Raw genomic sequence first — 25,139 nt, forward strand, 5'->3', positions numbered from 1 at the left:
GCATCACCACAAAGTGAAATAGGCCAAATGGTATAGGAAAGACCGCCTTCGCTCGCAAGTTTGCCGTAAGGGGTATTTGCTAATAACCCTTTGTCAGATCAAGTGCGGACAGGAATGTAGCCCCTCCTAGCCTCAAAGAGCTCCTCCATCTGGGGCATGCATCAAAGCGTGAGATGGCATTGACTTTCCAAAAGTTGATACAAAAGCAGGTGGTCCTGTCCAGCTTTGGGACCAGGACAAATTGGGCTATGCCATTTGCTCCTTGATTCTTCCACTACCCTCAACTCCAGCATGGTATGCAATTCCCTCCGGACGGCCTCCCACATCTTCCTCGGGAGGGGGCCAATGGGCATCATGGACCTTTGGCCTGGTAGGGTTGCTATCTAGTGCTATCTAGTGCTAGTGCTATCTAGACTTCTGTCTACCCAGGGCAGGCAGATAAGACTGCTGGAGAGACCTGCAAGACCCGCTGCTCAGGGCTTAGCTTGGCACCCATCATGGTTGGCCCTGACTCTAGGGGTCCAGCTACTAGCAGTCCCATTTCAGGCTCCGGAGGGAAAGGGGTAATGAGCAGGCCTTCCCTGGCCTTCTACGTGTTCAGCAGATTAACATGTCTCTTTCCGTTGCCCTGATAGGTGGATCTCATTGTTCACTGGTCTCAATCTGGTGACTTCGTAGGGTCCCTGCCACTTGATCAGTTTGGACTCCATGGAGGGTAACAAGACTAGAACTTGCTCTCCTGGTTCAAACTTGTGGAATCTGGCCCCCTTGTTGTAGTTCTGTTCTTGTACATGTAGAGCCTGTAATAGATTCCTCTGGGCAAAAGTTCCCAGAGTATGGAGTTGCTCAAGCAGTTGCAACATGTAGCAGACCACCCCTGTGACTTGGGTCTCTTGCTCCTCTCAATTCTCTCGAATGAGGTAGAGGATGCCATGGGGTTGCCGCCTGTAGAGGAGCTCAAAGGGGGAGAAACCGGTTGATGCCTGGGGTACCTCCCAGATGGTGAGCAGCAGGGCTGGGAGTAACATGTCACAGTGCCAGGGCTCATCTTCCACAAATGTACACATCTTTTTCAATGGCTGGTTAAAATGCTCTACCAGTCCATCCATTTGAGGGTGGTACACTAGTGTCTCGAGGGCCAGATGTTGAGTAAGTGGTAGAGTTCAGCCATCAGACAGGACGTCATGTTGGTACCTTGACTGGTTGGGATTTCTTGTGGTATCCCCGCCCCCCAGCAAGGACTTTAACTAGCTTGGCAGCAATCTTAGGTGCTGTGGCTGTTCATAATGGGACGACTTCAGGGTATTGGAGGTCATAGTCAACTATCACCAGGATAGTAACAGTTTCCCATCCTGCTCCTTTCCAGTGCCCCCACCAGGTCTAAGCTGATATGCTTAAAGAGAAGCTCTATCATGGTTAAGGGGATTAGGGGCACTTTGGGTACCTTTGGTCCAGCCCGCTGACTCTCCAGGCAAGAGGCACAGTAATCCTTTACCTCCTGGTGGATATCTGGCCAGAAGAACTGTCAGGCCACCCTTTGGAGGGTCTTCTCTCACCCAAGGTGTCCCACCCACAGCGCCGTGTGGGCCAAGTGCAGGAGGTCATGCTGCAGCCTTGTGGAATCAGCAGCTGTTGAAGTTCTTCCTGCATCTGAGGGTCTTTGACCACCCAGTAAAGGTGGTTCCACCGGATCTCAAAGTGGGGCTCTTGTGGGTGATGGGTACCATCTCCTGCCTCTGGACTGGGGGTCATTGCTTTTTCCCAGGTGCGGTTTAGAGTAAGGTCCTCCCTCTGCTCCCAGACAATGTCCCCATCTGTCTCTAGTTCCACTGGTGCATCCTCTATGGAGGTCTCTGCCTGGGGTGGTGGTCCATCTGGGGCCACAGGGATCTGCTGAGTAGCCCTCTCCATGGGATTGTTGCCTTGTCTCCACCCAGGTTTCAGTGCCCATAGCCACTTAGGAGCTCCTTGAACCAAGGCCAGTTGTGCCCCAGGATCATGGAATACACTAATCTGTGGGTGACCCCAATCTGGAGGACCATGTCGTGCAGAGTAATCTCCAGCTTAACCCTAGCTGTGGGGTAGAGCCGTATGTCCCTGTGGATGCACTGTAACTATATCTCCTTCCCTGTGGGCTTGGGGTTAGGTACCACACCAACTTGGATGAGGGTCTGGCTGCATCCAGTGTCAACCAGGGCCAGTGTCGGAGTCCCATTTACCCTTATGGGGACCATGAGTTTCTCTGGGTCCTTCTTTTGGTCCTGGGGGCTGGCCACCCATACTTGGCTGTAACTGCAGTCCACGTATGGGCAATCTCAGTGAAAGTGTTCCTCTTGCCTGCACTTATAGCACCAGTCCCAGCCTCCCCCAGTGGGTGCACCCATCCTGAATGGGGGAACCCTCTCCTATGGGTCCCCTTCCTTCCAGGCTGGTCCTCGGCCCGCTGGCCACCTCTCTTCAGGGCCTGAGCTGGTAGCAGAGGTTTGGGGTAGGTGTCATGCTCTCCCCAGTTCATTGTGACAGGGGCTCCCTCCAGCTGGATCATTCTTCCCCTTCAGGGTTGCTGCATTGGGGTATTGTGGTTCTGGGGTTTCTGCCACCAGGTAGGCCTCCATTAATTCAATGGCAACAGAGAGGGCTGCTGGCTGATGCTGCTGGACCCACTCCTTCCCTCTGCTGGGGAGGATCTGGGTGAATTGCTTGAGAATCACTTTTTCGGCCCCCAGGGTTTCCAAATGTTTCTCAGAGTCTAGCCACCACCAGGCAGAGTCCTGGAGACATTGAGCCACCACCCTTGGCCTTGCCCCAGCAGGGCACCATTCCCAGTGGAAACGCTAGCAGTAGGTCTCAGGACTGATGCCTGTCTGGTCTAAGATCGCAGACTTTAATTTCCAGCATTAGAGGGCATCCAGTGTGTCCATATTTTGGAATGATGACTGGGCCGGGCCCGTCAGATAGGGGACAAGCAGGATGGCCCAGTGTTCATGAGGCCATTGCACAGCAATGGCTACCCTCTCAAGTCACTAGAAAGGCCTGTGGGTCGTTTCTGGGCCCCATGTTTGTGAGTTGCACTGGAACGTTAGCAGAGAGTGTTCTTGCGTCTGGTCCTGCCTGGCCAGGGAGAGGGGCCCCTCTGGGGCACAACAATTGTGCCATTTTCTGTACCAGCCACTCCTACTGAGTCTGGTGCTGGTCGGCCAGCCTACACATGAGCTGTTGCTGCTGGGTGGTGATCTGCTGTATCAGTTGCACTTGGCACTGCTGCTGCGTCACCTGTAGTTGTTGGTTCTCTAATAACCACTTCAATAATTGTCAGTCTCCATCTTGCTTTGCAGTGGTTAACAAGTGAGGGGAACTCTGGATTTGCTTCAGGCCATCCACCCTTGCCTGGGGCCTTGTAGGAGGTCCCAACCGTTGCTCACATTCTCCACCATACATTGTGCAGCTAGTACCCCCTGTCACCCTGGGGTTGGGGCAAGGGTCTGGTCACCCCATGGTTAAATCAATATGGCTGCTTTTAGCCTGAGAGTTGTGTGGTCCAATGGACAGCACCACTAGGGCTCCCCCTTCTGTGGGAAAGGGTAACCTAATGGCCAGAGTCAGCAGGGTGCCCTTAGGGCAGCTGAGGAGCATGGCCTACTGGCCAGAGTCAATGGAGCTCCCCTTGGCGGCAGAGAAGCATGGCCTACTGGCCAGAGTCAATAGGGCTACCTTGGCTGCAGGGAAGCATGGGCTACTGGCCAAATCCATAGAAGGGGAGTTTGGTGGGCCACCCCTAAAGAGGTGTGGGTGGGTAAGGAGTCCCAGGCCCTCCCTGCTCCACCAGATCCCAGTCCATGGTAGTGGCAATGGGGGTTCACCACAAAGTCAGCAGGGAATCCACCCACAACACAACAACTGCTGCTGCAGGGACACTGGCTTGTCCCTTCCTGGGCTGCTTCCTACTGTGACTCCTGTAGCTGAAATCAGGGTGTCTTCAGGGTGCCTCAGATGGCAACTGCAACCTCCCTAGGGTATCTGAATGCTTACCTGGGCTTTGACATCTCCTGCTCCCTCAGGGCAGGTTCCTGGGAGCTCCTCAGCTGGAGTCAGCAGAGTGCATCCTTCCTCCTTAGCAGTCAGTCCAGAGTGAGCTAGGCTGCTCCCTTTTATACTGCAGCAGCAGTTCGAGCATGCCCAGCAGCATCAAGGGGGCGTGGCTTCTGCTGCTAAGAGCACTGCCTTAACCCTTCCACTCCAGTGCAGGGCCAGTTCACCCCATCACATGTTTCTACTTTTTATAGGATTCCTTTACGACTGTCACTTTATTAAAGGGCTCCTGCTGGAGCCATTTTGGCATCTTACTATTCTTACTATTTTTCCTTCACATTGTGATTATTTGCTGTTGTGTGTTTAATATGGTCTGTTTGAGAAAGTGCCAGCTGTCCTGAGCTCCTTTTTCTCCAGATTTTCTTCCCATGGGACTTTACCTACTAGTTCTCTGAGTTTGTTAGTCTGTTTTTTATGAAGTCCATTTTCCCTGTTCTGCTGCTCTCACTGCCCTCTTTCCTTAGAATCATGATATCTATCATTTCATGATCACTTTCACCCAAACTACCTTCAACCCTCAGATTCTCTACCAATTCCTCCTTGTTAGTCAAAATCAAGTCTAAATTGGCTGTCCCCCCCAGCTACTAAAACAGAAAGTTGTCCCCAGTACATTCCAGGAACTTATTGGATCGTTTGTGTTTTGCTGTTTTTACTTTTCCAACAGATGTCTGGGTCATTAAAGTCCCCCATTACTACCAGGTCTTGTGTTTTGGATATTTCTGTTATTTGTTCTAGAAATGCCTCATCCACCTCCTCCTCCTGATTTGTTGTGTATAGTAGACCCCTACCATAATATTGTGTCCATTTTCCCCCCTTTTATCTTCATCCAGAGACATTCAGCTCTCACCTCCTTTTGGAGCTCAGACAAGTGTATATATTATTGATGTAGAATGCAATACCTCCTCCCTCTTTTCCCTACCTGTCCTTTCTGAACAAGCTATACCCCTCTATACCAATATTGCAGTCATGAGATTTATCCCACCAAGTTTCAGTGATGCCAATTAAGTCATAATTTAGCTTATGTACTTCTCGTTCTTCCTGTTTATTCCCCATGCTCCTTGCCTTTGTGCATAGACATCTAAGATGTTGAGCTGATTTCTCCGTTATCCCTCTTGTAAATCCTGTGTCCCTGTTGTAATTTCCATTTACTTCCCCCCACCCCTCGCCAACATTTAGCCCTCGGCTAAGGTCATCTTTTTTTATACCTATCTATGGGTTTTTTTTCATCTACCCCCTTAGAATCTGGTTTAAAGCTGTCCTCACTGGATTGGTGAGTCAGTATGTGTGAAGATGCACTTCCCCCTCTTGGTTAGGAGGATGGCAGAAGTTGTTCTTCCCAGAACACCATCCCATGGTAAAGAAAGCCAAAATCCTCCAGGTGACACCATCTGTGCAACCATGCATTCATCTTCAGGATGCACATGTCCCTGCCTGGGCCTTTACCCTCAACCGGGAGGATAGATGAGAACCATCTGTGCCCATGATTCCTTCACCCATGCTCCCAGACCCCTGTAGTTACTGTTGATCTTTTCAGGGTCACGGCTGGCAGTATCATTAGTGCCCACGTGGACAAGCAGCATGGGGTAGTGGTCACAGGGGCAGATGAGCCTTAGGATCCTTTCTGTAATGTCTCATACTGCCTGCATCTGCCTCCTGGGACATAAGGTCAGGTCAGCATAGCCTGTTCTAATTTTTGAAGCATTATACTAACACTTCTACTTTACATTTAAATTAGTTTCTAAGGAAAAAGAATCTTCTTTGTATAAAAGGGGTGATGGCACCAGAACATTCATTTGATCTCATTAGCTCGCAGAGAAAATATAATCTAGAGCAGAGTATTGGGTACCAGTAGCTATTTTTAACAAGATTCACAATAGTAGCTTCAATCCCAAAGAAAAACTATGAATGCTTCTCCTGGATAATGAGAAATGGGGAAGTACTTTGGTATCAGAAGGGAACCTTTCTCATCATTGGTAAATTTCCGTACTTGTTGGAAACTACCTGCCAAGATGAAATGCAATGATAGCTGCATTTCACACTCAGTTTTGACGAGAGATCTGTAAATCTCAGCAGCTGATAAGCTTTTAAGTTGTTGGCTACTAGAAACCATTATGCAGTTCTTGGAGTAGAGTGCATTCCTTCAAGTTCATGGTCAGAATTGTCTTTACGACAAATTTAACACTTTAAAGCAAGCTATTCATGTTTTGGCTAATAATGCAGTAATTTAACTTTGCTGGCTGATACTAACATTCTTGACAAGAAATACAGATTTTCTATAAATCTGGTAATGACAATTCATATCACTTCTAGTAGAAGATAATTCATTTCATTTCAGCAGCAAAGAGCTGGTCAGTGTAGAGCACCTTGAAAATCCTATCCATTTTGAGAAGGTACACTTTAATTGAAATGTGCAGAACAAGAAATGTTCATAGGTTTAAACTACTCCTAGGTAGTTTAAAGCATGCACTTGTTTAGCAGACACAGGACTTGTATTTCTTATGGAGGCATCAGTAGTGGCTCCACAGTTAAGGCTGAGCTGAATTTTGCACTTAAAGCAGAGATTCAGTCTCATTGTTATGTATGAAAAATACAGCATAGCCATCTCAAAATAACAGCACTTGCATTTTGACTAAAGAATGAATTTTCTAAGAACTTACAAGTAAATCTGTTCAGAATTAATTATAGGAGTTAAAATTAAAAATGGGCATCTTAAGAAATTAAACACCAGTGCCAGACTTTAGTTATCTCAGTAAGAGAATAGCAGAGACTCATCAAACTTCCCATACAGTTAATATTCACAGAAATTTTGTGCATAGGCTACAATTTTTTTGGTATTAATGGTTCTTTGAATGATGATCCCTATATGTATTCCAAAGGCTGGTGTGCATGCGTGCCATGCATCGGAGCTGCAAGATTTTTGTAGCAGTATCTGTTGGCCCGCACATGCCCCACACATAGCCTCATGGTGCAGGTGAGGTTATATGATGTTGTGCAGGATGACACCTCCTCAGTTCTTACTGTCAGATGGTTGGAGTTGGAATCCTTGTTCCTCCATACTCATAGCTTGCCTGCAAGAACGCTTGTCCATTATACATAGTTAGTATTTCTCTTTTTTTCTTTGACTATAGTTAGTGTTGCTAGTTAGTATAGTTAGTCTCAACCCTTGCCCCATTTGGGGCTGGGCTCTCCCCCAGCTTCTCTGGGGGACTATGGCCTGCGTTCCAGGGTGTGAGAACTGTGCGTCGTGCTCTTGCTCGTTCTCCATGTGCGACAAGCACCACTGCTGCCTTTATTGCCTCGGTGAAGCCCTACTAGTTGCCCACAGTGAAATCTGCTGCTCCTTCCCGCCGTGGACCCATGAGGCTCATTTACTCAAGTTCCTTATGGAAGAGGCTCTCCGGCCACACGCCCAATCCAACACAGGACTGTCGGATCTGGCGGCGCTTCTCACGTCTCGGATCCGGCTGTGCAGCCAGTACTGAAGAAGCCCCAGCATGGGAGTCGCAAACGCTCTCATGGGCATTGCAGCAAGTTCCTGTTGCAGACTGCTCCCACGCTCAGTGTTCCCTCCCTGCACCGCACCTGGTCAGGTGAGACCTCAGGTGCAGACACTACTACGCTGCCATCCAAGCTTCTCTATTCTGAGGGAAACATTTAAAAAGAAGTGGGAGATGGTGGAACACCATTGGACGCATCGGCTGCCAGTCAGGACCACTGTCTGCTGCACGCACTGCTGGTGCAACACCCATCTCTCCGCTCCGGACCGCAGATGTCACTGCACTCCACTGGCAATACTGGAGACATTCCCTGGCCACACTGAACCCCTCCTCCTGGTGGCATACTTGGATCTTCCCTACCCATTTTCTCTACTGCTCATGAGACCAGAAATCCTCCTCTTCAGCAGATGCACCACTCCTGTTGGGGCATGGACCTTACCCAGACCTCAGCTGCGAAGCTCCCATACCGATGGCTCACCTGCTTCTGTATGTCTCTTCCGACTCAGAAGCCTTCTTGGGGGAAGATCCGTCCTTCCCTCCTGTGTCCCGGCGTAGTTCAGACTCTCAGGCACAGCCAGTGCATGTGTTTGGATGTGTCCCACCACCACCGCTTTGGTAGCACTACCTTTGGGGGCTGCCATTCCACCAGGACCCAACCCCTTAGCAACACTGGCCATCCTGGGACCCTTACCACCAGCTTTATCTGCCTTCTCAGGCCTTGTGATCTTTGGTTTAGGCTCCCACACCAGTCCCATCCAGCTGCAACTTGGCACTGGAGCCAGAGTTGGTACCGATATTTCCACCAGTCCCTACAGTTGCCTCCTCACCTCTAATTCCCCCCCACCCTGTCACCTCCTGACGATCATAAGCAGTACCAGAAGCTGCTGCAGAGGGTTGCTAGTGGCTTTGGCATGCCGCTGGAGGTGGTCCAGGACCACCACCACCAGTGCTGGATATCCTCTAGTCCTGAGGGCCACTCGTGTCGTGCTGCCTATCAACAATGCTATCGTGCAGCCAGCATGGACTGTTTGGCACATGCCTTGCTCCTGTGCCCCCACACGCAAACAGGCAGAGTGCCAGGACTTTGTGCTCTCTAAGGGAGCAGATTTTCTCTTCTCCCACCCAACCCCCACTTCCTTGGTGGTTCATGTGGTGACCAAACGCTCAAGGCAGCACACACATGGCTGTACCCCCTGCCCCAGACAGGGCAGCCAAATGCCCAGACCTTCTGGGCTGGAAGGTCTACTCTTACATGGCGTTCCAGTTTTGCATCTCTAATTACCAGGCTCTGCTAGCAAAGTGTGACTTGAACTATTATGCCATGCTAGCAGAGTTCCTGGATGACTCATTATCAGACAAATGGTAACGCTTCCAGGCCCTTCTGGAGGAAGGTCGCCTGACAGCCAAGGTGAGCCTCCAAGCAGCAGTCAATGCCACAGACACGTCTGCTCCTTCACAACTGGCATAGTCATGTGCAGGGAGTCACGGCTGCAGTCCTCTGGCTTCCCACGGGAGGTCCAGACCACCATCCAGACCCTCTCCTTTGTTCTTGGCAAACACTGATGAGTCCCTTCACTCCCTGAAGGACTTGAAGGTGATGCTTTGGTCTCTAGGCATTTACACCCTGGCAGAGGCAGCAACAACAACCCTCCCAGCCCCGGCCTTATGTGCCATACCAGACTGCCTATCCCCACTATTAGGACACCCCGCAGCCACAGCATCAGTCCTAACAGCCCTGGGCCTTGGCCACTGCCACAGCCACCTCTTCCTCTTTGCCTTGTCAATCACCCAAGATCCAATTCTGATGTGCAAGTCTCGAGCTGCAAGTCCCCTCCGTCACGACCATCAAGCCCCCATCACTTTTGGGGGCCATCTTGCCCTTTTTTGCCCATAAATGGGGCAAGATCACCACTGGGTTGGGTGCTGGAGATCATACAGCACAGTTATTCTATCGAGTTTCTCACCATCAATAGCCTCGTGGTTAGGGCATGCCCCTGGGATGTGGGAGATCTGGGTTCAACTATCACTCCATGTTAACATAGTTTTTGTCTGGGGATTCTAAAGTGATATGAGGGATTCTTAGATTAAAGTTTTTTGCAATAGTGCCTAAAGACCCCAGTTTGCGTTCAGGCTGTCATTATGCAAGGCATTGTACATGCACAATAAAAAACAGACAGTCCTATATTCTCTCTATATTACTGATGTGCTACATTAGATCATAGAATATTACATCAGGGTGTAATATTTCCTAACACAGAAATATGACCGTTCTTGGGCTCCCCAGAACTGAGAGTCATCTTGTTTTTCCCCCCTTCCCTCCAGTGAGAGGGAAACTTTAACTGGGTGTCAACTGCCTGACACCACCAGCCTGTTAGCCACCTAAACTATGTTCCCTGCACTATGCCAGCCCTTACTTTGCCTTGCAGGATAACAAAAGATGCAGCCCAATCCATGAGCCCCTTTGAAGCATTCTTCTGTAGTGTCCTGCCCCTTATCCACTGAACACTCACAGAAATACCAGGTCTTCTGTCCACAAGAGAACAATGTACACACCAGTTTATAGGATTCAACTCAGGATCAGCAATGAGTGTAGCATCACAGCACTTAGATAAATTTATAGTGAAATCAAGGATAAGTTTATTAACAAAGATTCAAGAGATAGTAAGGATAATGGAAAGAAACAAAAGGGTTACATATAAAGCAAAATTGTAACATGCTTTTTAGAGTCTAAACTTAACAGGCTAACCTCCTGTTTAAAGATTTCTTATCTCACCCAAAATCTTTTGAAGCATCTTCCACCAAGGCAGGCAGAGATCCTGTTTTCTTGAATGTAAGTGTGGTGTCCATTTACTTCCTAAATTGCAGGATAAAGAGATGTCTTTTTACTTTCTGCTTATATCCCCAAAGTTCATTGTCTGTACTCCAAGTCAGGATAACCTATAGCTTACTTTCCGGTGTGCTGCTGCCCTGTTGATTTCATACCTGCTGCTGACTTCATATGTAGTCATTGTACTGGCTTAATTTGTATGCCAACAGGGAAAGAGGTGAATAAACATCCTTTGTCTAACAGAAAACATGTTTATCAACTCTGCCTTGTACAATGCCCCCAGGTCTTGAACACAGGCTGGAGGGGCCTCAGACAGCCGCTGCACCCTGGACTCCACTCAATGTTTACTGAAACCTGCTGGGCTGAGAAACTAGTAGGACTATAGCCTCAGACAATGTACCACCCGCTGGAGCCCTGATTGGAGGATTGCATGGCTGAACTAATTGGTCCAGCTATACTATTTAAGCCAAAAGGAGGCCCAAAAAGTTTGTCTGAACAACAAGGTGATTTCCTCATGTGCCTGCCTCTTGCACCCAATCCTGTTTCTGATTCCTGCTTAGCTCCTGCCTGTGTTCCTTTTCCCACCATGCTCCTGCTCCGTGCTGGATCCTTGCCTCTCCTCCAGTTCCTGCCATTACATCTCCTCATCTTCAATCATCAGTTACCAATCCTGGCTCTGACCCCAGCCTCTGACTTCTGACCCTGACTCCAGCTTGACCCTTGGCATTTGGTAGGTGACCTCAGCTCCAAACCTCAGCTTTGATTCCTGGTTCTGACACTGGCTTGAGTCCTGGCTCTGGTAACTGACAGTTGATTTTGGTGCTGACCCTTTGCTTCATTCACCAAGCTGGGTGCCTGTTCTGCCCACTAGACCTGACACCTGTTCTGAGTATTAGAGCAGACTGCCTACATCCTCATCCATAACAGCTTGATACAGACTTTTAAGTATACATACATAACTCCTTACATAGTATTTGTACATACATTTTACAACTACATTAATGACCATGGCTTTCATTTAAGACCTCACATGATATCCTTAGGTGAACCAGAATGTATATATCAGGATATTCTTGTAACCGGTTGGCATGGAGGAATTTTCAGATCATAAGAAATCCAAGGGAAATTTCAATAATTTGGTCACTTCTTGGTAAATACTGCCTTTCCATGCTATTGCACAGTAATTTGGGTGCATGCTGACTGGTAGAAATTTTTGGAAGAGGTAATCAGACTAGGGGAACCCACCTCCTTGGCTGCAATGCCTGATGTGGAGCATACAGTTCTACTTGATTATCTTACCTTTGTCACCCAATGTTTGGACGTTGCCTTTACAATAAAGTACTACTTCATTTTGTAGCAATAGTCTAAAACACGATGGACCATCAGGTCAATGAATATTTCAGATCTTACCCAAATACGCGCTTTCAGCCAATTCTTATTAACTAAATTAAGATTTATTAAAAAGAAAACAGAGAGAGTATTGGTTAAAAGATACATACATAGAGATATGAACAAAAGGTCTTAGGTCAGGTTCATAGCATAGATGGTGAAGATGTTGATTTATAAAATTCTTCTGGAATCAATTTCAAAATTATAGTATAATAGGCCATCCATATATACAGTTTGTTCAAATTCTTCCATGAAAATTAGCAGGGTAATTCAGACTGGAGCTGGAGACCTCAGTCTTGCGACTCAAGCATCCCCTGACCAGGCTTAAGCAGCTCTGAGATGACAGGATCAAGTCCTAGGGTTCTTTCATAGATCTCTGGCAGGCTACTATAGCCTCTTGACAGCATAACAGAGCAGGCATTCACTGGATGAAGAATGGATAATGTACTTTGTGGCTTTGAAGTCAATTCTATTTCCTATGTATACACAGGTAAACTAGTTTTATTAATTAACATAAGGCAATTGTCCATTTAAACTATCAAGGCATTCCATTATGTTGGAATTTAAACTGAGGACAACATAAGTCATATTATTTCTTGCAATATCTTACATCTTTGATCTTAAGGTTAACTGAATATCCACAAACATACTATAATGTAATTAGGACATGAAAGGGAATCCACACGCAAATCTGGTTACATGGTTAACATCTAGCAAGATATAGATGAACACATATAAATACAATTAGTATTTACCTCTAATTCTCTAACAATACAGATATGGTTTTCAAAGCTCTAGTCTATCTAACATGGCTATGCTAGCTGTTTATATAAATGGTAATTAGGGTAATTCCTTATACTTTTCTAATATGTCTTTAAAGGTTGAATTTGGGTCATTTAGCCTGCTAGTTACTTAATCCTTTCTGGCTCAGTATCACAATAACAAAGCTTATTAAATAATTAACTACATAACTTTATACTAGGTTAATACTACTTGTGTGTAAAATTAAGCATGTATGTAACTACAGAATTGGGGCCTAAGTTTCCTAACACTATCTCTAGCAAAATATAATAAACACAGTATTACATTTGCTCATGCTGTAATGTTTCCTAAAACTGTACAGAAAATTAAGTAAAATATTGATACTTCCAGTTCATCTTTCCAATTATACTTGTCATTTAGATTTTAATGGTTAATTACGTAAAACCTTGAGCTCTTACTAATGATTAATTTTAATTATGCTTCTCAGCTAATGCTTTTTTTTCTCTTAGAGTTACAACTGCATTCAAATGTATGAGAATGGAATAAATCAGAACAATCATGGAGAGCAATCGTCACTACATAGCTTAATTATGAACAGTTGTCTGAGAAGAGTGTGACAAATACCAAATAGCATGTGAATGTTATGGCTTGGAGGGACACTAAGAATCTAACCCACAAACTTTAAATCTCCACTGAAAGAAGACTTTATACCTTACCCTACTTTCTGGTATGGTATTTCAAGGCTAATATACTATAATAATGGTCTACTACAGAAAAGAGATGCTTAGAAACTAATTTTAAGTGTGCTAGGAACATGCAGTGACCCTACATTCCTTATACCAAACAGTTTTCTATTTGGTATATTTACTGGTAAGGTTCTAAAGTATATGAATATTCATCTTTTTGAACTTCTGCATATGGTAAGTGATTAGAGAGACAAGGGTGGGTATGGTGATATCTTTTATTAGACCAACTTCTGTTGGTGAAAGAGACAAGCTTTCACGGTTACACAGAGCTCTTCTTCAGAATGGCTGTATTGTTATTTGAAGATGTACCATAAATGACTTTGGGCCAGGTTTATGGGTCCATCCAAGAAGTGCTCAGCACAGCTAAGGGAGAGACCATGGAAAGGTAAGTTAAAAACCACTAGTTCTTTTTTTCATCCAGGGGCCTATAGCTTGGTAAGATATGTGAAAAGCTGTTCCATAATCGTCAATGGCCACAGCTGTCCGCTTGACATTCTTATCCCAGAAAAAATAGGTCACTTGTATGGTCACTAATCAAAATCAAGGACAAATATTTCAGGTGAAGGCAATGTAGCTGAAGTGTACTAACAGCTAAGGAACTGGAGGTCATTTAGACTTTTAGAGAACCACAGTATATAATCTCAGCAAGCCATTCATTTCCCTAGTCACTACAATATATGCTCCAAAATTTACAATAAACTTTCATTTGGATTGAGAGGGAGAGGTTGGGGGGGGGGGAGGGCGTGGAATTAAGTGTCCAGATTTTTATATTAAGATCCCTTAAAGTATTCCAAACGTAAGCTCACAAAGTACCTGCATGAGGCTTTAGACAGCTTGAAACAATAGTTGTAGGAGAGGTGAATAGTGCTCCACTTCATCTCAGTGGGGTGTTAACTCTGATGCCTAACGAGAACCTGACAATGATTATTGCTAACTATTTTAGGGTTGATCAAAGAATGCATGAAAGAGGAAGGAGGCTAATAATATTAAGATCTGCACAAATGGCTGGAAGTATCTTGTCATTTTGACATCAGGAGTGGGAGGAGATTGAGTTGTGGATAGAATCACCTTTTCCTACCCTCACCGACCCCTTAAAATTTGACATTTGCACAGAAGAGCTACAAAACTGTTTACAAGACAGGAGAGAATGATTGAGAAATGATAAGTGTTATTTATATATACACACCTTCTGAAGCTATAACTAAGGGAAATATAACTTCTTCAGATATTATTTGGAATTTAGTAACACCAAGAAATTGACTCAAGAGTCCATTGGTTAGTTCACTCACTTTGGATCTGGGATACCCAGATGCAGATCCTACTCCAATGAATATTTAGTTATTTATACAGAGTGGAACATCTCCAACAGGAAAGGCTGAGAGAGACCCATCACAGAATACCCAACTGCCCAGTGAGTAGGGCATTTATCTGGGACGTGGACTCAAGTATCTGCTCCAGGTCTGTTCTCCCAGCTGAGTACTTTGCCATCACAGAATAGCCAATAGCTCAGTGGTTAAGGTACTCATCTGGGCAACCAGCTCTGGAGCAGGGACTTGAGCCCATATTCCAGATAAGTGTCCTAACCACTGGGCTATTGGCTATTCAGTGATGACATCTCTCTCTTTTTTTCCACCCCACACGAAAGGGCTGGCTTAGATGCCTAACTCCAGGAGAGGGTTCATGGCTGAGATGCTCAAGTCGAGATGGTGGGAGGTGCCTATCTCTGGCTCAGTCAAGTGCCAAGGCCCAGATCAATGGAAATTAGGAATGTGTAGGCCAGATTTTAAAAAGGTATTTAGGTACCTAGTGGGATTTTCAAAAGTAGCTCAGTGCTTAACACCCAGGTGGCTAGGGTGCCCACGGAGCTTTTGAAAAAATCCCACTAGGTGCCATATACCTATAAAATCTGGTTCCTAAAATCCTATGAGAATCTGGGTCTAAGCTGCTGTCCTTTCTCTTGCATTTCACTCCTCGCTAGCTTGGGTGGCTCCCCATCAACATGGAACGGTCGGGAAAGGTGCATGATGCGTGCATCTTTAGGAACTCCAGTCTGATCAGAAAGCTGCAAGCAGGGACTTTGTTTCCATACTGCAAAGTAACCACTGGTGATGTTGAAATGCCAATCATGATCCCTGGAGACCCAGCCTACCCCTTGCTCCAATGGCTCATGAAGCTGTACACAGGGAGCCTGGACAGCAGTAAGGACTGGTTCAAACATAGGCTGAGCAAGTGCAGAATGGTGGTGGAATGTGCCTTTGGATGTTTAAAAGGCCGCTGGCATTGTTTGCTTACTAGGTTAGGCCTCAGCGAAAGCAGTGTCCCCACTGTTGTTACTGCCTGCTGTGTGCTCCATAATATCTGTGAAACAAAGGGAGAAAAGTTTCACAAGTCAGTGGGGCCGGATGCAATGTATCCAAAGGTGTTGAGGGAGTTGGTTGATGTGATTGCAGAGTAACTGGCCATTATCTTTGAAAACTTGTGGCAATCAGGGGAGGTCCTGACCGATTGAAAAAATGCAAATATAGTGCCCATCTTTAAAAAAGGGGAAGAAGGAGAATCTGGGGAACTACAGACCAGTCAGCCTCACCTCAGTCCCCAGAAAAATCATGCAGTGGGTCCCCCAGGAATCCATTTTGAAGCACTTGGAGGAGAGGAAGGTGATCAGGAACAGTCAACATGGATTCACCAAGGACAAGTCATGCCTGACCAACCTGATTGCCTTCTATGATGAGATAAGGGACTCTGTGGATATAGGGAAAGTGGTGGACATGATATACTTTGACTTTAGCAAAGCTTTTGATATGGTCTCCTACAATATCTTTGCCAGCAAGTTAAAGTAGTATAAATTGGATGAATGGACTATAAAGTGGATAGAAATCTGGCTAGATCATCAGACTCAAGAGGTAGTGATCAATGGCTTGATGTCTAGTTGGCAGCTGGTATCAAACGAGCGTCCCAGGGGTCAGTCCTGGGGCCAGTTTTGTTCAACTTCTTCATTAATGAACTGGATGATGGGATGGATTACACCCTCAGCAAGTTCATGGATTACACTAAACTTGGGGGAGGTAGATATGCTGGAGGGTAGGGATCGGGTCCAGAGTGACCTAGACAAATTGGAGGACTGGGCCAAAAGAAATCTATTGATGTTTGACAAGGACAAGTGCAGAATCCTGCATGTAGGACAGAAGAATCCCATGCTCTGCTACAAGATGGGGACCAACTGGCTAAGCGGCAGTTCTGCAGAAAAGGACCCAGGGATTACAGTGGACAAGAAGCTGGATACGAGTCAACAGTGTGCCCTTGTTGCCAAGAAGGCTAACACCATATTGGGCTGCATTAGTAGGAGCATTGCCAGCAGACTGAGGGAAGTGATTATTTCCCTCTATTCGGCACCGGTGAGGCCACATCTGGAGTATTACATCCAGTTTTTGCCCCCCCACTATAGAAAGGATGTGGACAAATTGTAGAGAGCCCAGCAGAGGAAAACAAAAGTGATTAGGGGGCTGGAGCACATGACTTATGAGGAGAGGCTGAGGGAATTGTGCTTATTTAGTCTGCAGAAGAGAAGAGTGAGGGGGGATTTGATAGCAGCCTTCAACTACCTGAAGGGGGGTTCCAAAGAGGATGGAGCTTGGCTACTCTCAGTGGTGGCAGATGACAGAACAAGGAACAGTGGTCTTAAGTTGCAATGTGGGAGGTCTAGGCTGGATATTAGGAAACACTATTTCACTAGGAGCGTGGTGAAGCTTTTATACCAATAAAATAAAAACCAGCAGGATCTTATTAAAGGCAAAAAGGCAAAATACCACATTTATTGTGAATATAGAAAGAATCATAGTAAGCAGTTAGTTATAGCTATAACATTCCATTCAATCTCATATTTATTCATACATTCATTCACACACACGCACACAGGTTCTGCAAGGTAGTTATAGTTACCAGCCTTAGAGTTGCTCATGCCAAGCCACTGGCCAGGTGGCCTGGACATGAGGAGGGAGCAGGGCCTTGTCAGATGCTCATCTGATGCTCCTGGAAGTTGGTTTGCAGAATCAGACCCCAAAGGTCTCACTTTCTAGAGTGAATTTTTAATAGGAATTTCTTCCTATGCCAGTCTATGGGAATTGCTTCATCATGCTGTTGCTGAATCAATCAGCAGATGTCACATTCCTGATGGCTCCGTGCTGCCAGATGTTATCTTGTTCTTTGGTTCTCCCATTCTTGAGGCTGCTGGGTGGATTCCAGTCTGCCCTCCAGGGGTCCTCTGGTTATTTCCACTTGATGCCTTCTTCAGCCGATGGACACTGCATTCTTAGGCCAGCACCTCCCTGATCATTCAGTTATTATCCACACCAAGCATCCATCCACATACATCCTCTATCTCTATTTTAATCACAATTGTTAACAAAGCGAGATGAATACAACAAAAGGGTGGGGAGTCTCTGGGTGCTGTTTCTGTTGTTACAGAGTATTGTTTTGAGTCTTTCTGTGTGAGTGGTTGTTGTTACAAAGAATTGCTTTGAGAACAGACTGTCTTAGAATGTACTAACACAATTAGCAGTTTGCAAGTTTCACACAGAGGGAGAGAAACCAGTACCAAAAATCAAGAGACCTTAATTAGTAATACCCTGGAATTTAAACTATGGGGAATCAAACTCATTTGTGATTTTAATACAGAACTTCTTTAATATGATCCAAAGCAGCACTGGAATGGGTTACCCAAGGAGGTGGTGGGATCTCTATCCTTAAAGGTTTTTAAGGCGTGGCTTGACAAAGCCCTGGCTGGGATGATTTAGATAGGTTTGGTCCTGCTTTGAGAAGAGGTTTGGACTAGGTGACCTCCCAAGGTCTCTTCCAACTCTAATCTTCTATGATTCTAAATTTCCAGCAGGGTGAGGGGGAGGGGGGTCAAGGCAGATTGCCTGGCAGCCAATTTTGAGCAACCAGACACCAGGGCAATAAGAAGAGCACATCAAGGGGCTCTGTGCTGAATGAATAAAGTTTTATTATGCTCACAAACACACAGAGAAAGGAAAGGGAAGAAAGATAACCTGGGGCAAAAGGGCTTATAACACTAGGGGTGGGGTGGAGGAGAAGTAAGGACAGCTTGCTTACAATTGCACTGCAAAAACAATCAAAGGTGTGGGAATGGGTGCCTTCTGGTCCTTGTACCCTCCCCTGGAGTTGAGTTGAGTGCAAGGGATACTGGACTCCCCTATTCCACATCCTAGGACATCTGGGAGAGGAGGATGTGGAACTTGGTGATGTTGGCAGTAGGTTCAGCATAAGCTGCAGAGGGACTCTAGCATCCAGCTGCCTTTCTTGAACCTCAAGCAGATGCCTCAATGGGTCTGTTTGCTCCCTCATAATCCGCACCATCTTGTCCTGTGTGTCATGCTCATGTTCCCTGCATGCTCTTCTGTCCTTGCGCAGGCTGTCAGAAAGTGCAGTCCTCCTTGTGCTGAGCTCCGTCTTGTCGCTCTTGGAGGCATGCATTAGCTCACTGAACATATCTTCCCAAGTCTTCTCTGTCCTGGTGTGAAGGATGTGCTGACGGACAAGGTTTCAGCTACAAAGAATACAAAGCACAAGGGTAGCATTGACAGTGCATACATTGGTTTTTCTTTTATAAAAATTAACCTTGCACCAGAAACAATGAGGAGTCCTTGTGGCACCTTAGAGATTAACAAATTTATTTGGGCATAAGATTTAGTGGGCTAGAACCCACTTCATCAGATGCATGGAGTGAAAATACAGGAGCAGGTATAAATACATGAAAGGATGGGAGTGCTTTACCAAGTGTGAGGTCAGTCTAATGAGATAAATCAATTAACAGCAGGATACCAAGGGAGGAAAAATAACTTCTGAAGTGGTAAAAGAATGGCCCATTACAGACAGTTGACAAGAAGGTGTGAGTAACAGTAGGGAGAAATTAGTATTGGGGAAATTAAGTTTAGGTTTTGTAATGACCCAGCCTCACACTTGGTAAAGCAACCCCCCAATCCTTTCACGTATTTATACCTGCTCCTGTATTTTCATTCCATACGTCCGATGAAGTGGGTTCTAGCCCACAAAAGCTTATGCCCACATAAATGTGTTAGTCTCTAAGGTGCCACAAGGACTCCTCGTTGTTTTTGCTGATACAGACTAACACGGCTACCACTCTGAAACCTTGTATAAACGAAACACCCCTCAAAGCATGTCACTGTGAGCCACAATGTAATCACAACCACTGGCTATTGCGAGAGTCGGTTTGCTGCTCCAGCCATGGTGAGTAAGGCCATGAGGCATGGGTGAGAGGTCTTGTGCTGCAGCTTTTGTGATGACATCCTTGGGATCACTGGTTCCAACTTCAGAAAAGCCCCCTTTCCCCTAGCAACCTAGATGGTGCTTGAGGACAGGCACTAGTGTAAAGCCCTGCAAATAGTTTGATTGTTACAAAAGTAGTACCGGGTTGGGGGGGCGGAGGGAAGGGAGACAAACAGGAAGTACTGCCCCCTCCCTCCCCCTCCCCCGCCATTTGATGCTGGCTGCAATACACAGTGATCCCTTCCAACCACAATCAGGAAAAGCATGATTCTGTGACTCAGAATTCACCAAACAGGGGAGGATTACTTGTTGATTTGTTTGCGGTTTAAGGGCTAGCATTTATAACTTCCCCCGTTTCCCTTAGGTGACCCTATGTGATATCACTCTCCTGAGGGTAACAGAGGCAGAAAGGGAGTAGATGCTACATGTGTCTGGGTACAGACCTGGTCCTTATGCTGCAATGCTGTGTGCTGCAGTGATGCCAGAAGAGTTAATATTGGCATGGTGCAGGAAAGTCTCCTTCCATGGTGGACAAAATAAGACAGCCCTACCCAGAAACCTTCTGCAAAGGATTGCAGAGTACCTCCATGAAAACTTCCTAGAGATCTCCATGGAGGATTCCTGGGCCATTCCAGTGCACATAAAAAATCTGATTCAGAGAACACTCTCTGTAGTTGGAGTGGCCACCGATAACCACTATACCTATTTTTTTTTCAGATTCCACATTAAAAATAATAGCATGTAACCCCTACAGCTTGACTGGAAATGTGTACTCACCAGAGGTGCCTTCCCTGGCATCACGCTCCGCCAGCAATTGGTCCTGTGAGGGGATGGGTTCCAGGGTTAAAGAAACATTCTTGGCTGTCAGGGAGAATGGATCCTCTGCTTCCCTGCCTTGCATTCTCTTCCTCCTCGTCAACAATGTCCTCCTCGTTGTTGCTCGAGGTCACTTGGGACTCCTGGGAGATATCCATGGAGCGTTTTGGGGTAGTGGTGGAGTTGCTACCAAGAATCGCATACAGCTCCTCATCGAAACAGCATGTCTTCTGGTACGCTTGCCAAAGCTCCTTTATTTTCATGAGGCACTGCTGTGAGTTCCTGGTGTAACCCTTCTCTCACATGCCCCGCAGAATCTTGGCATAGAGGTCAGTATTTCTTTTGCTTGATCGGGGCTCTGCCTGCACAGACTCTTCTCCCCACACAGCAATAAGATCCACCACCTCCTGTGTGCTCCAGGCTGGAGTGTGTTTGCAGCCTTGAGCACCCATCATCATCTGTGCTGACAAACTCTCCACGCTGATCAAACAGGTAATGAAAATTCAAAAGTTCCCAGAGTTTTAACAAGGGGGCAGCTATTTCCTGTGTACCTGGCTGACATGCAGTGGAGTTGAAAGTACTCTCCAGAGAAAGTACTTCCTGGAGGCCAATTCATTTGAATTACACAATGCAGTGTCTACACTATCCCCATGTTGACCTGTGGATGTCAAATCAAGCACTATGGTTCTTGTGGAGGTGAAGTACAAAAGTCGACTTTACATGCCCTCTAGGTTGGTGGAAGGAACTCGGTAGTGTAGACACATACATTATTAAATTGCCCTAACGTGGCTTATGTCAGCCTAACTTTTGTAGTGTAGACCAGGTCTGACTGTTTCATATTTTAACTCTGTTTATAGTTGGTCCAGAATTTCCTTAATCAGCACCCATCACACATGAAGAGTAGACATACATTAAATCCCGAAATGGAGAGGTGATTAATATAACATCAAAAAGACTATCAGAGGGGTAGCCGTATTCGTCTGGATCTGTAAAAGCTGCCAAGAGTCCTGTGGCACCTTATAGACTAAGAAACTATTCACTTATGCTCCAATACCCACTTCGTCAGATGCATGTAATGGAAATTTCCAGAGGCAGGTATAAATATGCAAGCAAGAATCAGGCTAGGGATAACCAAGTTAGTTCAATCAGGGAGGATGAGGCTCTCTTCTAGCAGCTGAGGTGTGAACACCAAGGGAGGAGACAACTACAAAAGCATTCACCCGGGAAAGCTTATGCTCCAATACGTCTGTTAGTCTATAAGGTGCCACAGGACTCTTTGCTGCTTTTATCAAAAAGAGTGTTGGCTGAAGTTACTAAGTAGAGAGCTGTGCTTTTTATATTCTTTTAAAAGAGCTTATTTTTTCCCCTACAAAAAAGGTTTTTCCGGTAGCAACAACAAAAGTTGTGATTTTTGCCACTAGAGGAAAACAGAATTTTAAAATAAGATAAGGAATGTAAAAATGTCTTTGTCCAAATATCTTTAGACCATGAAAAATAGCACATTAAATCAACAATTCAAGATTAATGTAACCATCCTTCAAACCATCCTTACAATATAACATTTAGGAGCATATTACTCCCATTTTGATTGTAGATTCTTATGACTAATGGATTTTGAAGCAATTATAGCCACTTTAGTCAGAGCTTTATTTCCACAGCATTACATAAATGTAATTTATCTTCTGTTCTAGATAAGGTCATGCCCATTCATCTATCTTATTTCACCTTCTGGGCTGGATCCAATGCCCATTCAAGTAAACGGACAAACTGTCATCGACTGCAGTGAGTTTTGGATCAGGCGCAAGAACTATGAACACTTATGGTGCTGTATAAATAAATAATAATAATATCTTAGGTCTCTGAACATCTTATGAAAAACTGTCGCTATGTCTGTAGATACTGTTGATTCTTCTTGGCTGACTTTTATTATAGAACAAAATAATTATAACGAGGCTTATGTTTTTTCCATGCCAATTTAGTGAACAAGTAATTTGACTCTGTTGTTACTTTAAAAGCTTCTGCTGAAACATGGTATCAGAAACGCTGCTTGGATTTTAGTGTTGGATGGTTTAATCAGCTTCAAGCTTGAAGATGCTGTATAGACAAACAAAATTTATTTTTCAGTAAAAAAATTTAATTGATAAAAAAGGAGAAAAAAAGGCTGTAACTTTCCAGTCCCATCTCCTGTAGAATGGGATGCAATGGGGACCTGGCTGTTAACTGGACATTTTTATTTTCTATTTTGTCCAAAGAGGAAGATGATAAAATTGTAGATGAGTGAGAAATGAAAGATTCTAATTAAGGCTTGTTTCTATTTGTTCATGAAGAAAAACTGGTTACAGAGACATCTGCATCTTACACTGACTTATGCAGAAAACCATGATATTACAAAGCCCCTTGATATATGGATGAAACTATTCCAGCCACCTTTAACATCAATGGGCTTTGGATCAGTCCCGAAAGAAAACAGAGGCAGCCCAAGCATGCTAGGAATAGAGGAAGAGGGTAGGTGTAACAGAAGATATCGAACACTCTAACAATCTGGCCACTGAAATGCGGAATATGGCAGTTTATCCAGATTAGCTACAATTTGCACATAAAGTATTCATCACACCGTATCAGATAATGAGCCTCTCAGCCTGTGATATTATAAATTTGGGATTGCTTTCTGGGAACTCCAGATGCTTATGAAAGGGAATGCTCTCTAGTCACCTGAAAAAAAATAGATTCCAGGTTTTCTACTTAGTCATTTTACTGTTTGGCAGTAAATGTTACTTTGCCATACAGGCTATGGGAGAAAAAAAACCCTAATTGATTCACCACCATCAACATGTTATACCATACTCTGTAACAAACAGCTTGATCCCAGTCCAAACCAGCTTTTGCAGATAGTATACCAAAACACTTCTGCAGAACCATCTGTGTCTGTCAATTCTAATGATTTGAAGGCACACACTGTAAAAATGAGCAAGAGTCATTCTACGTGAAAGTGTGGGAAACCATGCAGTTGAATGCCAAAGAGGATAAATCCATGATATGTTTTTAGGCTGGCAGGTGACTTCATTCATTCCATTGCTCTTCATATAGCCTAATGCAATTCTTTTCCTGCAGTGCTCATTTTATGTAGGCAAACCTTTGATCATTATAACCAAATGACAGTTGTATCTGTATTAATCACTTTAGTATCCATTACTGTGATCTTTAAAGTTAACAGACTTGCACAATTAAATGGACTCTTGTGGCCCTGAAATTTACATACAATTTTTCAAATGTATGTGTCAGCGTGGATCCCATTCTAGGAGTGCAGGCATTTCATGTGCATGAGACTTAACTAGCAGTATCTGTTGGGGCCACGCATGTGTCCTGTGTCACCTCATTCACCCATATATGGCATAAAGGGCAGGGTAGCCGTGACCCTCCTTCTGTCCCTTTTACCATCCAGGGCAGTAAGACCGAACTGGCCAGTGTCGGACTTGCTAGTTCTTAGCTCAGGCTTAACTTCTAAAAATCTTCAGCTCTCCCATTTTGACCACCCTAGACCAACAGATATAGTGTCTGGATTATCTGCACCTCTAACCTCTCTGTGGCCTGCTCAAGGGATACCCTATTGTCTCAGGCTGCTAGCCATCACCTCTCATAGGCTTTTCTGCAACAGCTGCTAAAGTACTCCATTCAAGTATGTTTGCTGCGTCTCTAGTTCTCATCCCTGCTTCCCTCGGGGGAGTCATCCTCAAGCTATTCCTTACCCTTTGTACTCTCTGCCAGTGATCTGGGTGTCCCCTGCAGCTTTTGCTCATCGTTTCTTTTCTGGGCCTCAGTCCAGCAGACCAACGAGCTGGGTCTTTGTCAAGTCCTGAGTGTTGAGCAGCCTCTCTGCACGTCTCAAGCAGCCTACTTTTCTTCAGCTGTTCATAATTCATTTTCTTGTTTCCCTTGCCACTATTCTTCCCCCAAAAAGACAACTGGACACTTTTTTCCTGCATTTTTTTCTTTCTATAGTACTTACTTTCTCTGCTTATGGCATTATTGGCAATTCACACGATCATACATAGTGGCAGTGTGTGCAATGTATGTCACAGTCTGTACTCTGATCCCTCTGGAGTCTGCTCCAGGGATGCCCCGTTACATTTCAGGCCTCTAGTCACTTCCCTATGGGGAGGGACCCATCTCCCTCCAGACTACAGGTTTAGGCTGCAGCCACTTGCAATTTCCTGTTTCTATCCCAGCAAGTGCATCCATAGCTCGGCACCTGCAGTGTCTTTCTCTCTCTCTAGCTCCTCCTCTCCCTGGCTATTGCAGTGAATACTGGTGACCAGCCAGCCTTTACAAAGCAGAGACATTTATTATTTTTAGGACAAAGGCATTAGAGAAAGACAGAAAACAATAAAAGGTCTAAACACAAGTTAAGCCTACCAAGAGTCACCACCTTCCACCCTGTCCTTCTTCAGGGACCCTTTCCCTAAGGGCCTATTATGATCAGAAGTGGCCTCATTGTTTTGTCTACAAGCCACAGAGGAACTTCCTCAGGAGTAAAGGGTAAGAAACTTTTACTCCCAGTATTTCTTTATTCCGTATCAAAAAGCGAGTCTTCCTCCTCCTAGACCTGAGGAGACCCAACAGCATCTGATGAAGTGGATTCTAGCCCACGAAAGCTTATGCCCAAATAAATGTGTTAGTCTCTAAGGTGCCACAAGGACTCCTCGTTGT

The sequence above is a fragment of the Caretta caretta genome, chromosome 3, assembly GCF_965140235.1.
Source record: "Caretta caretta isolate rCarCar2 chromosome 3, rCarCar1.hap1, whole genome shotgun sequence".
Classification (NCBI taxonomy): domain Eukaryota; kingdom Metazoa; phylum Chordata; order Testudines; family Cheloniidae; genus Caretta; species Caretta caretta.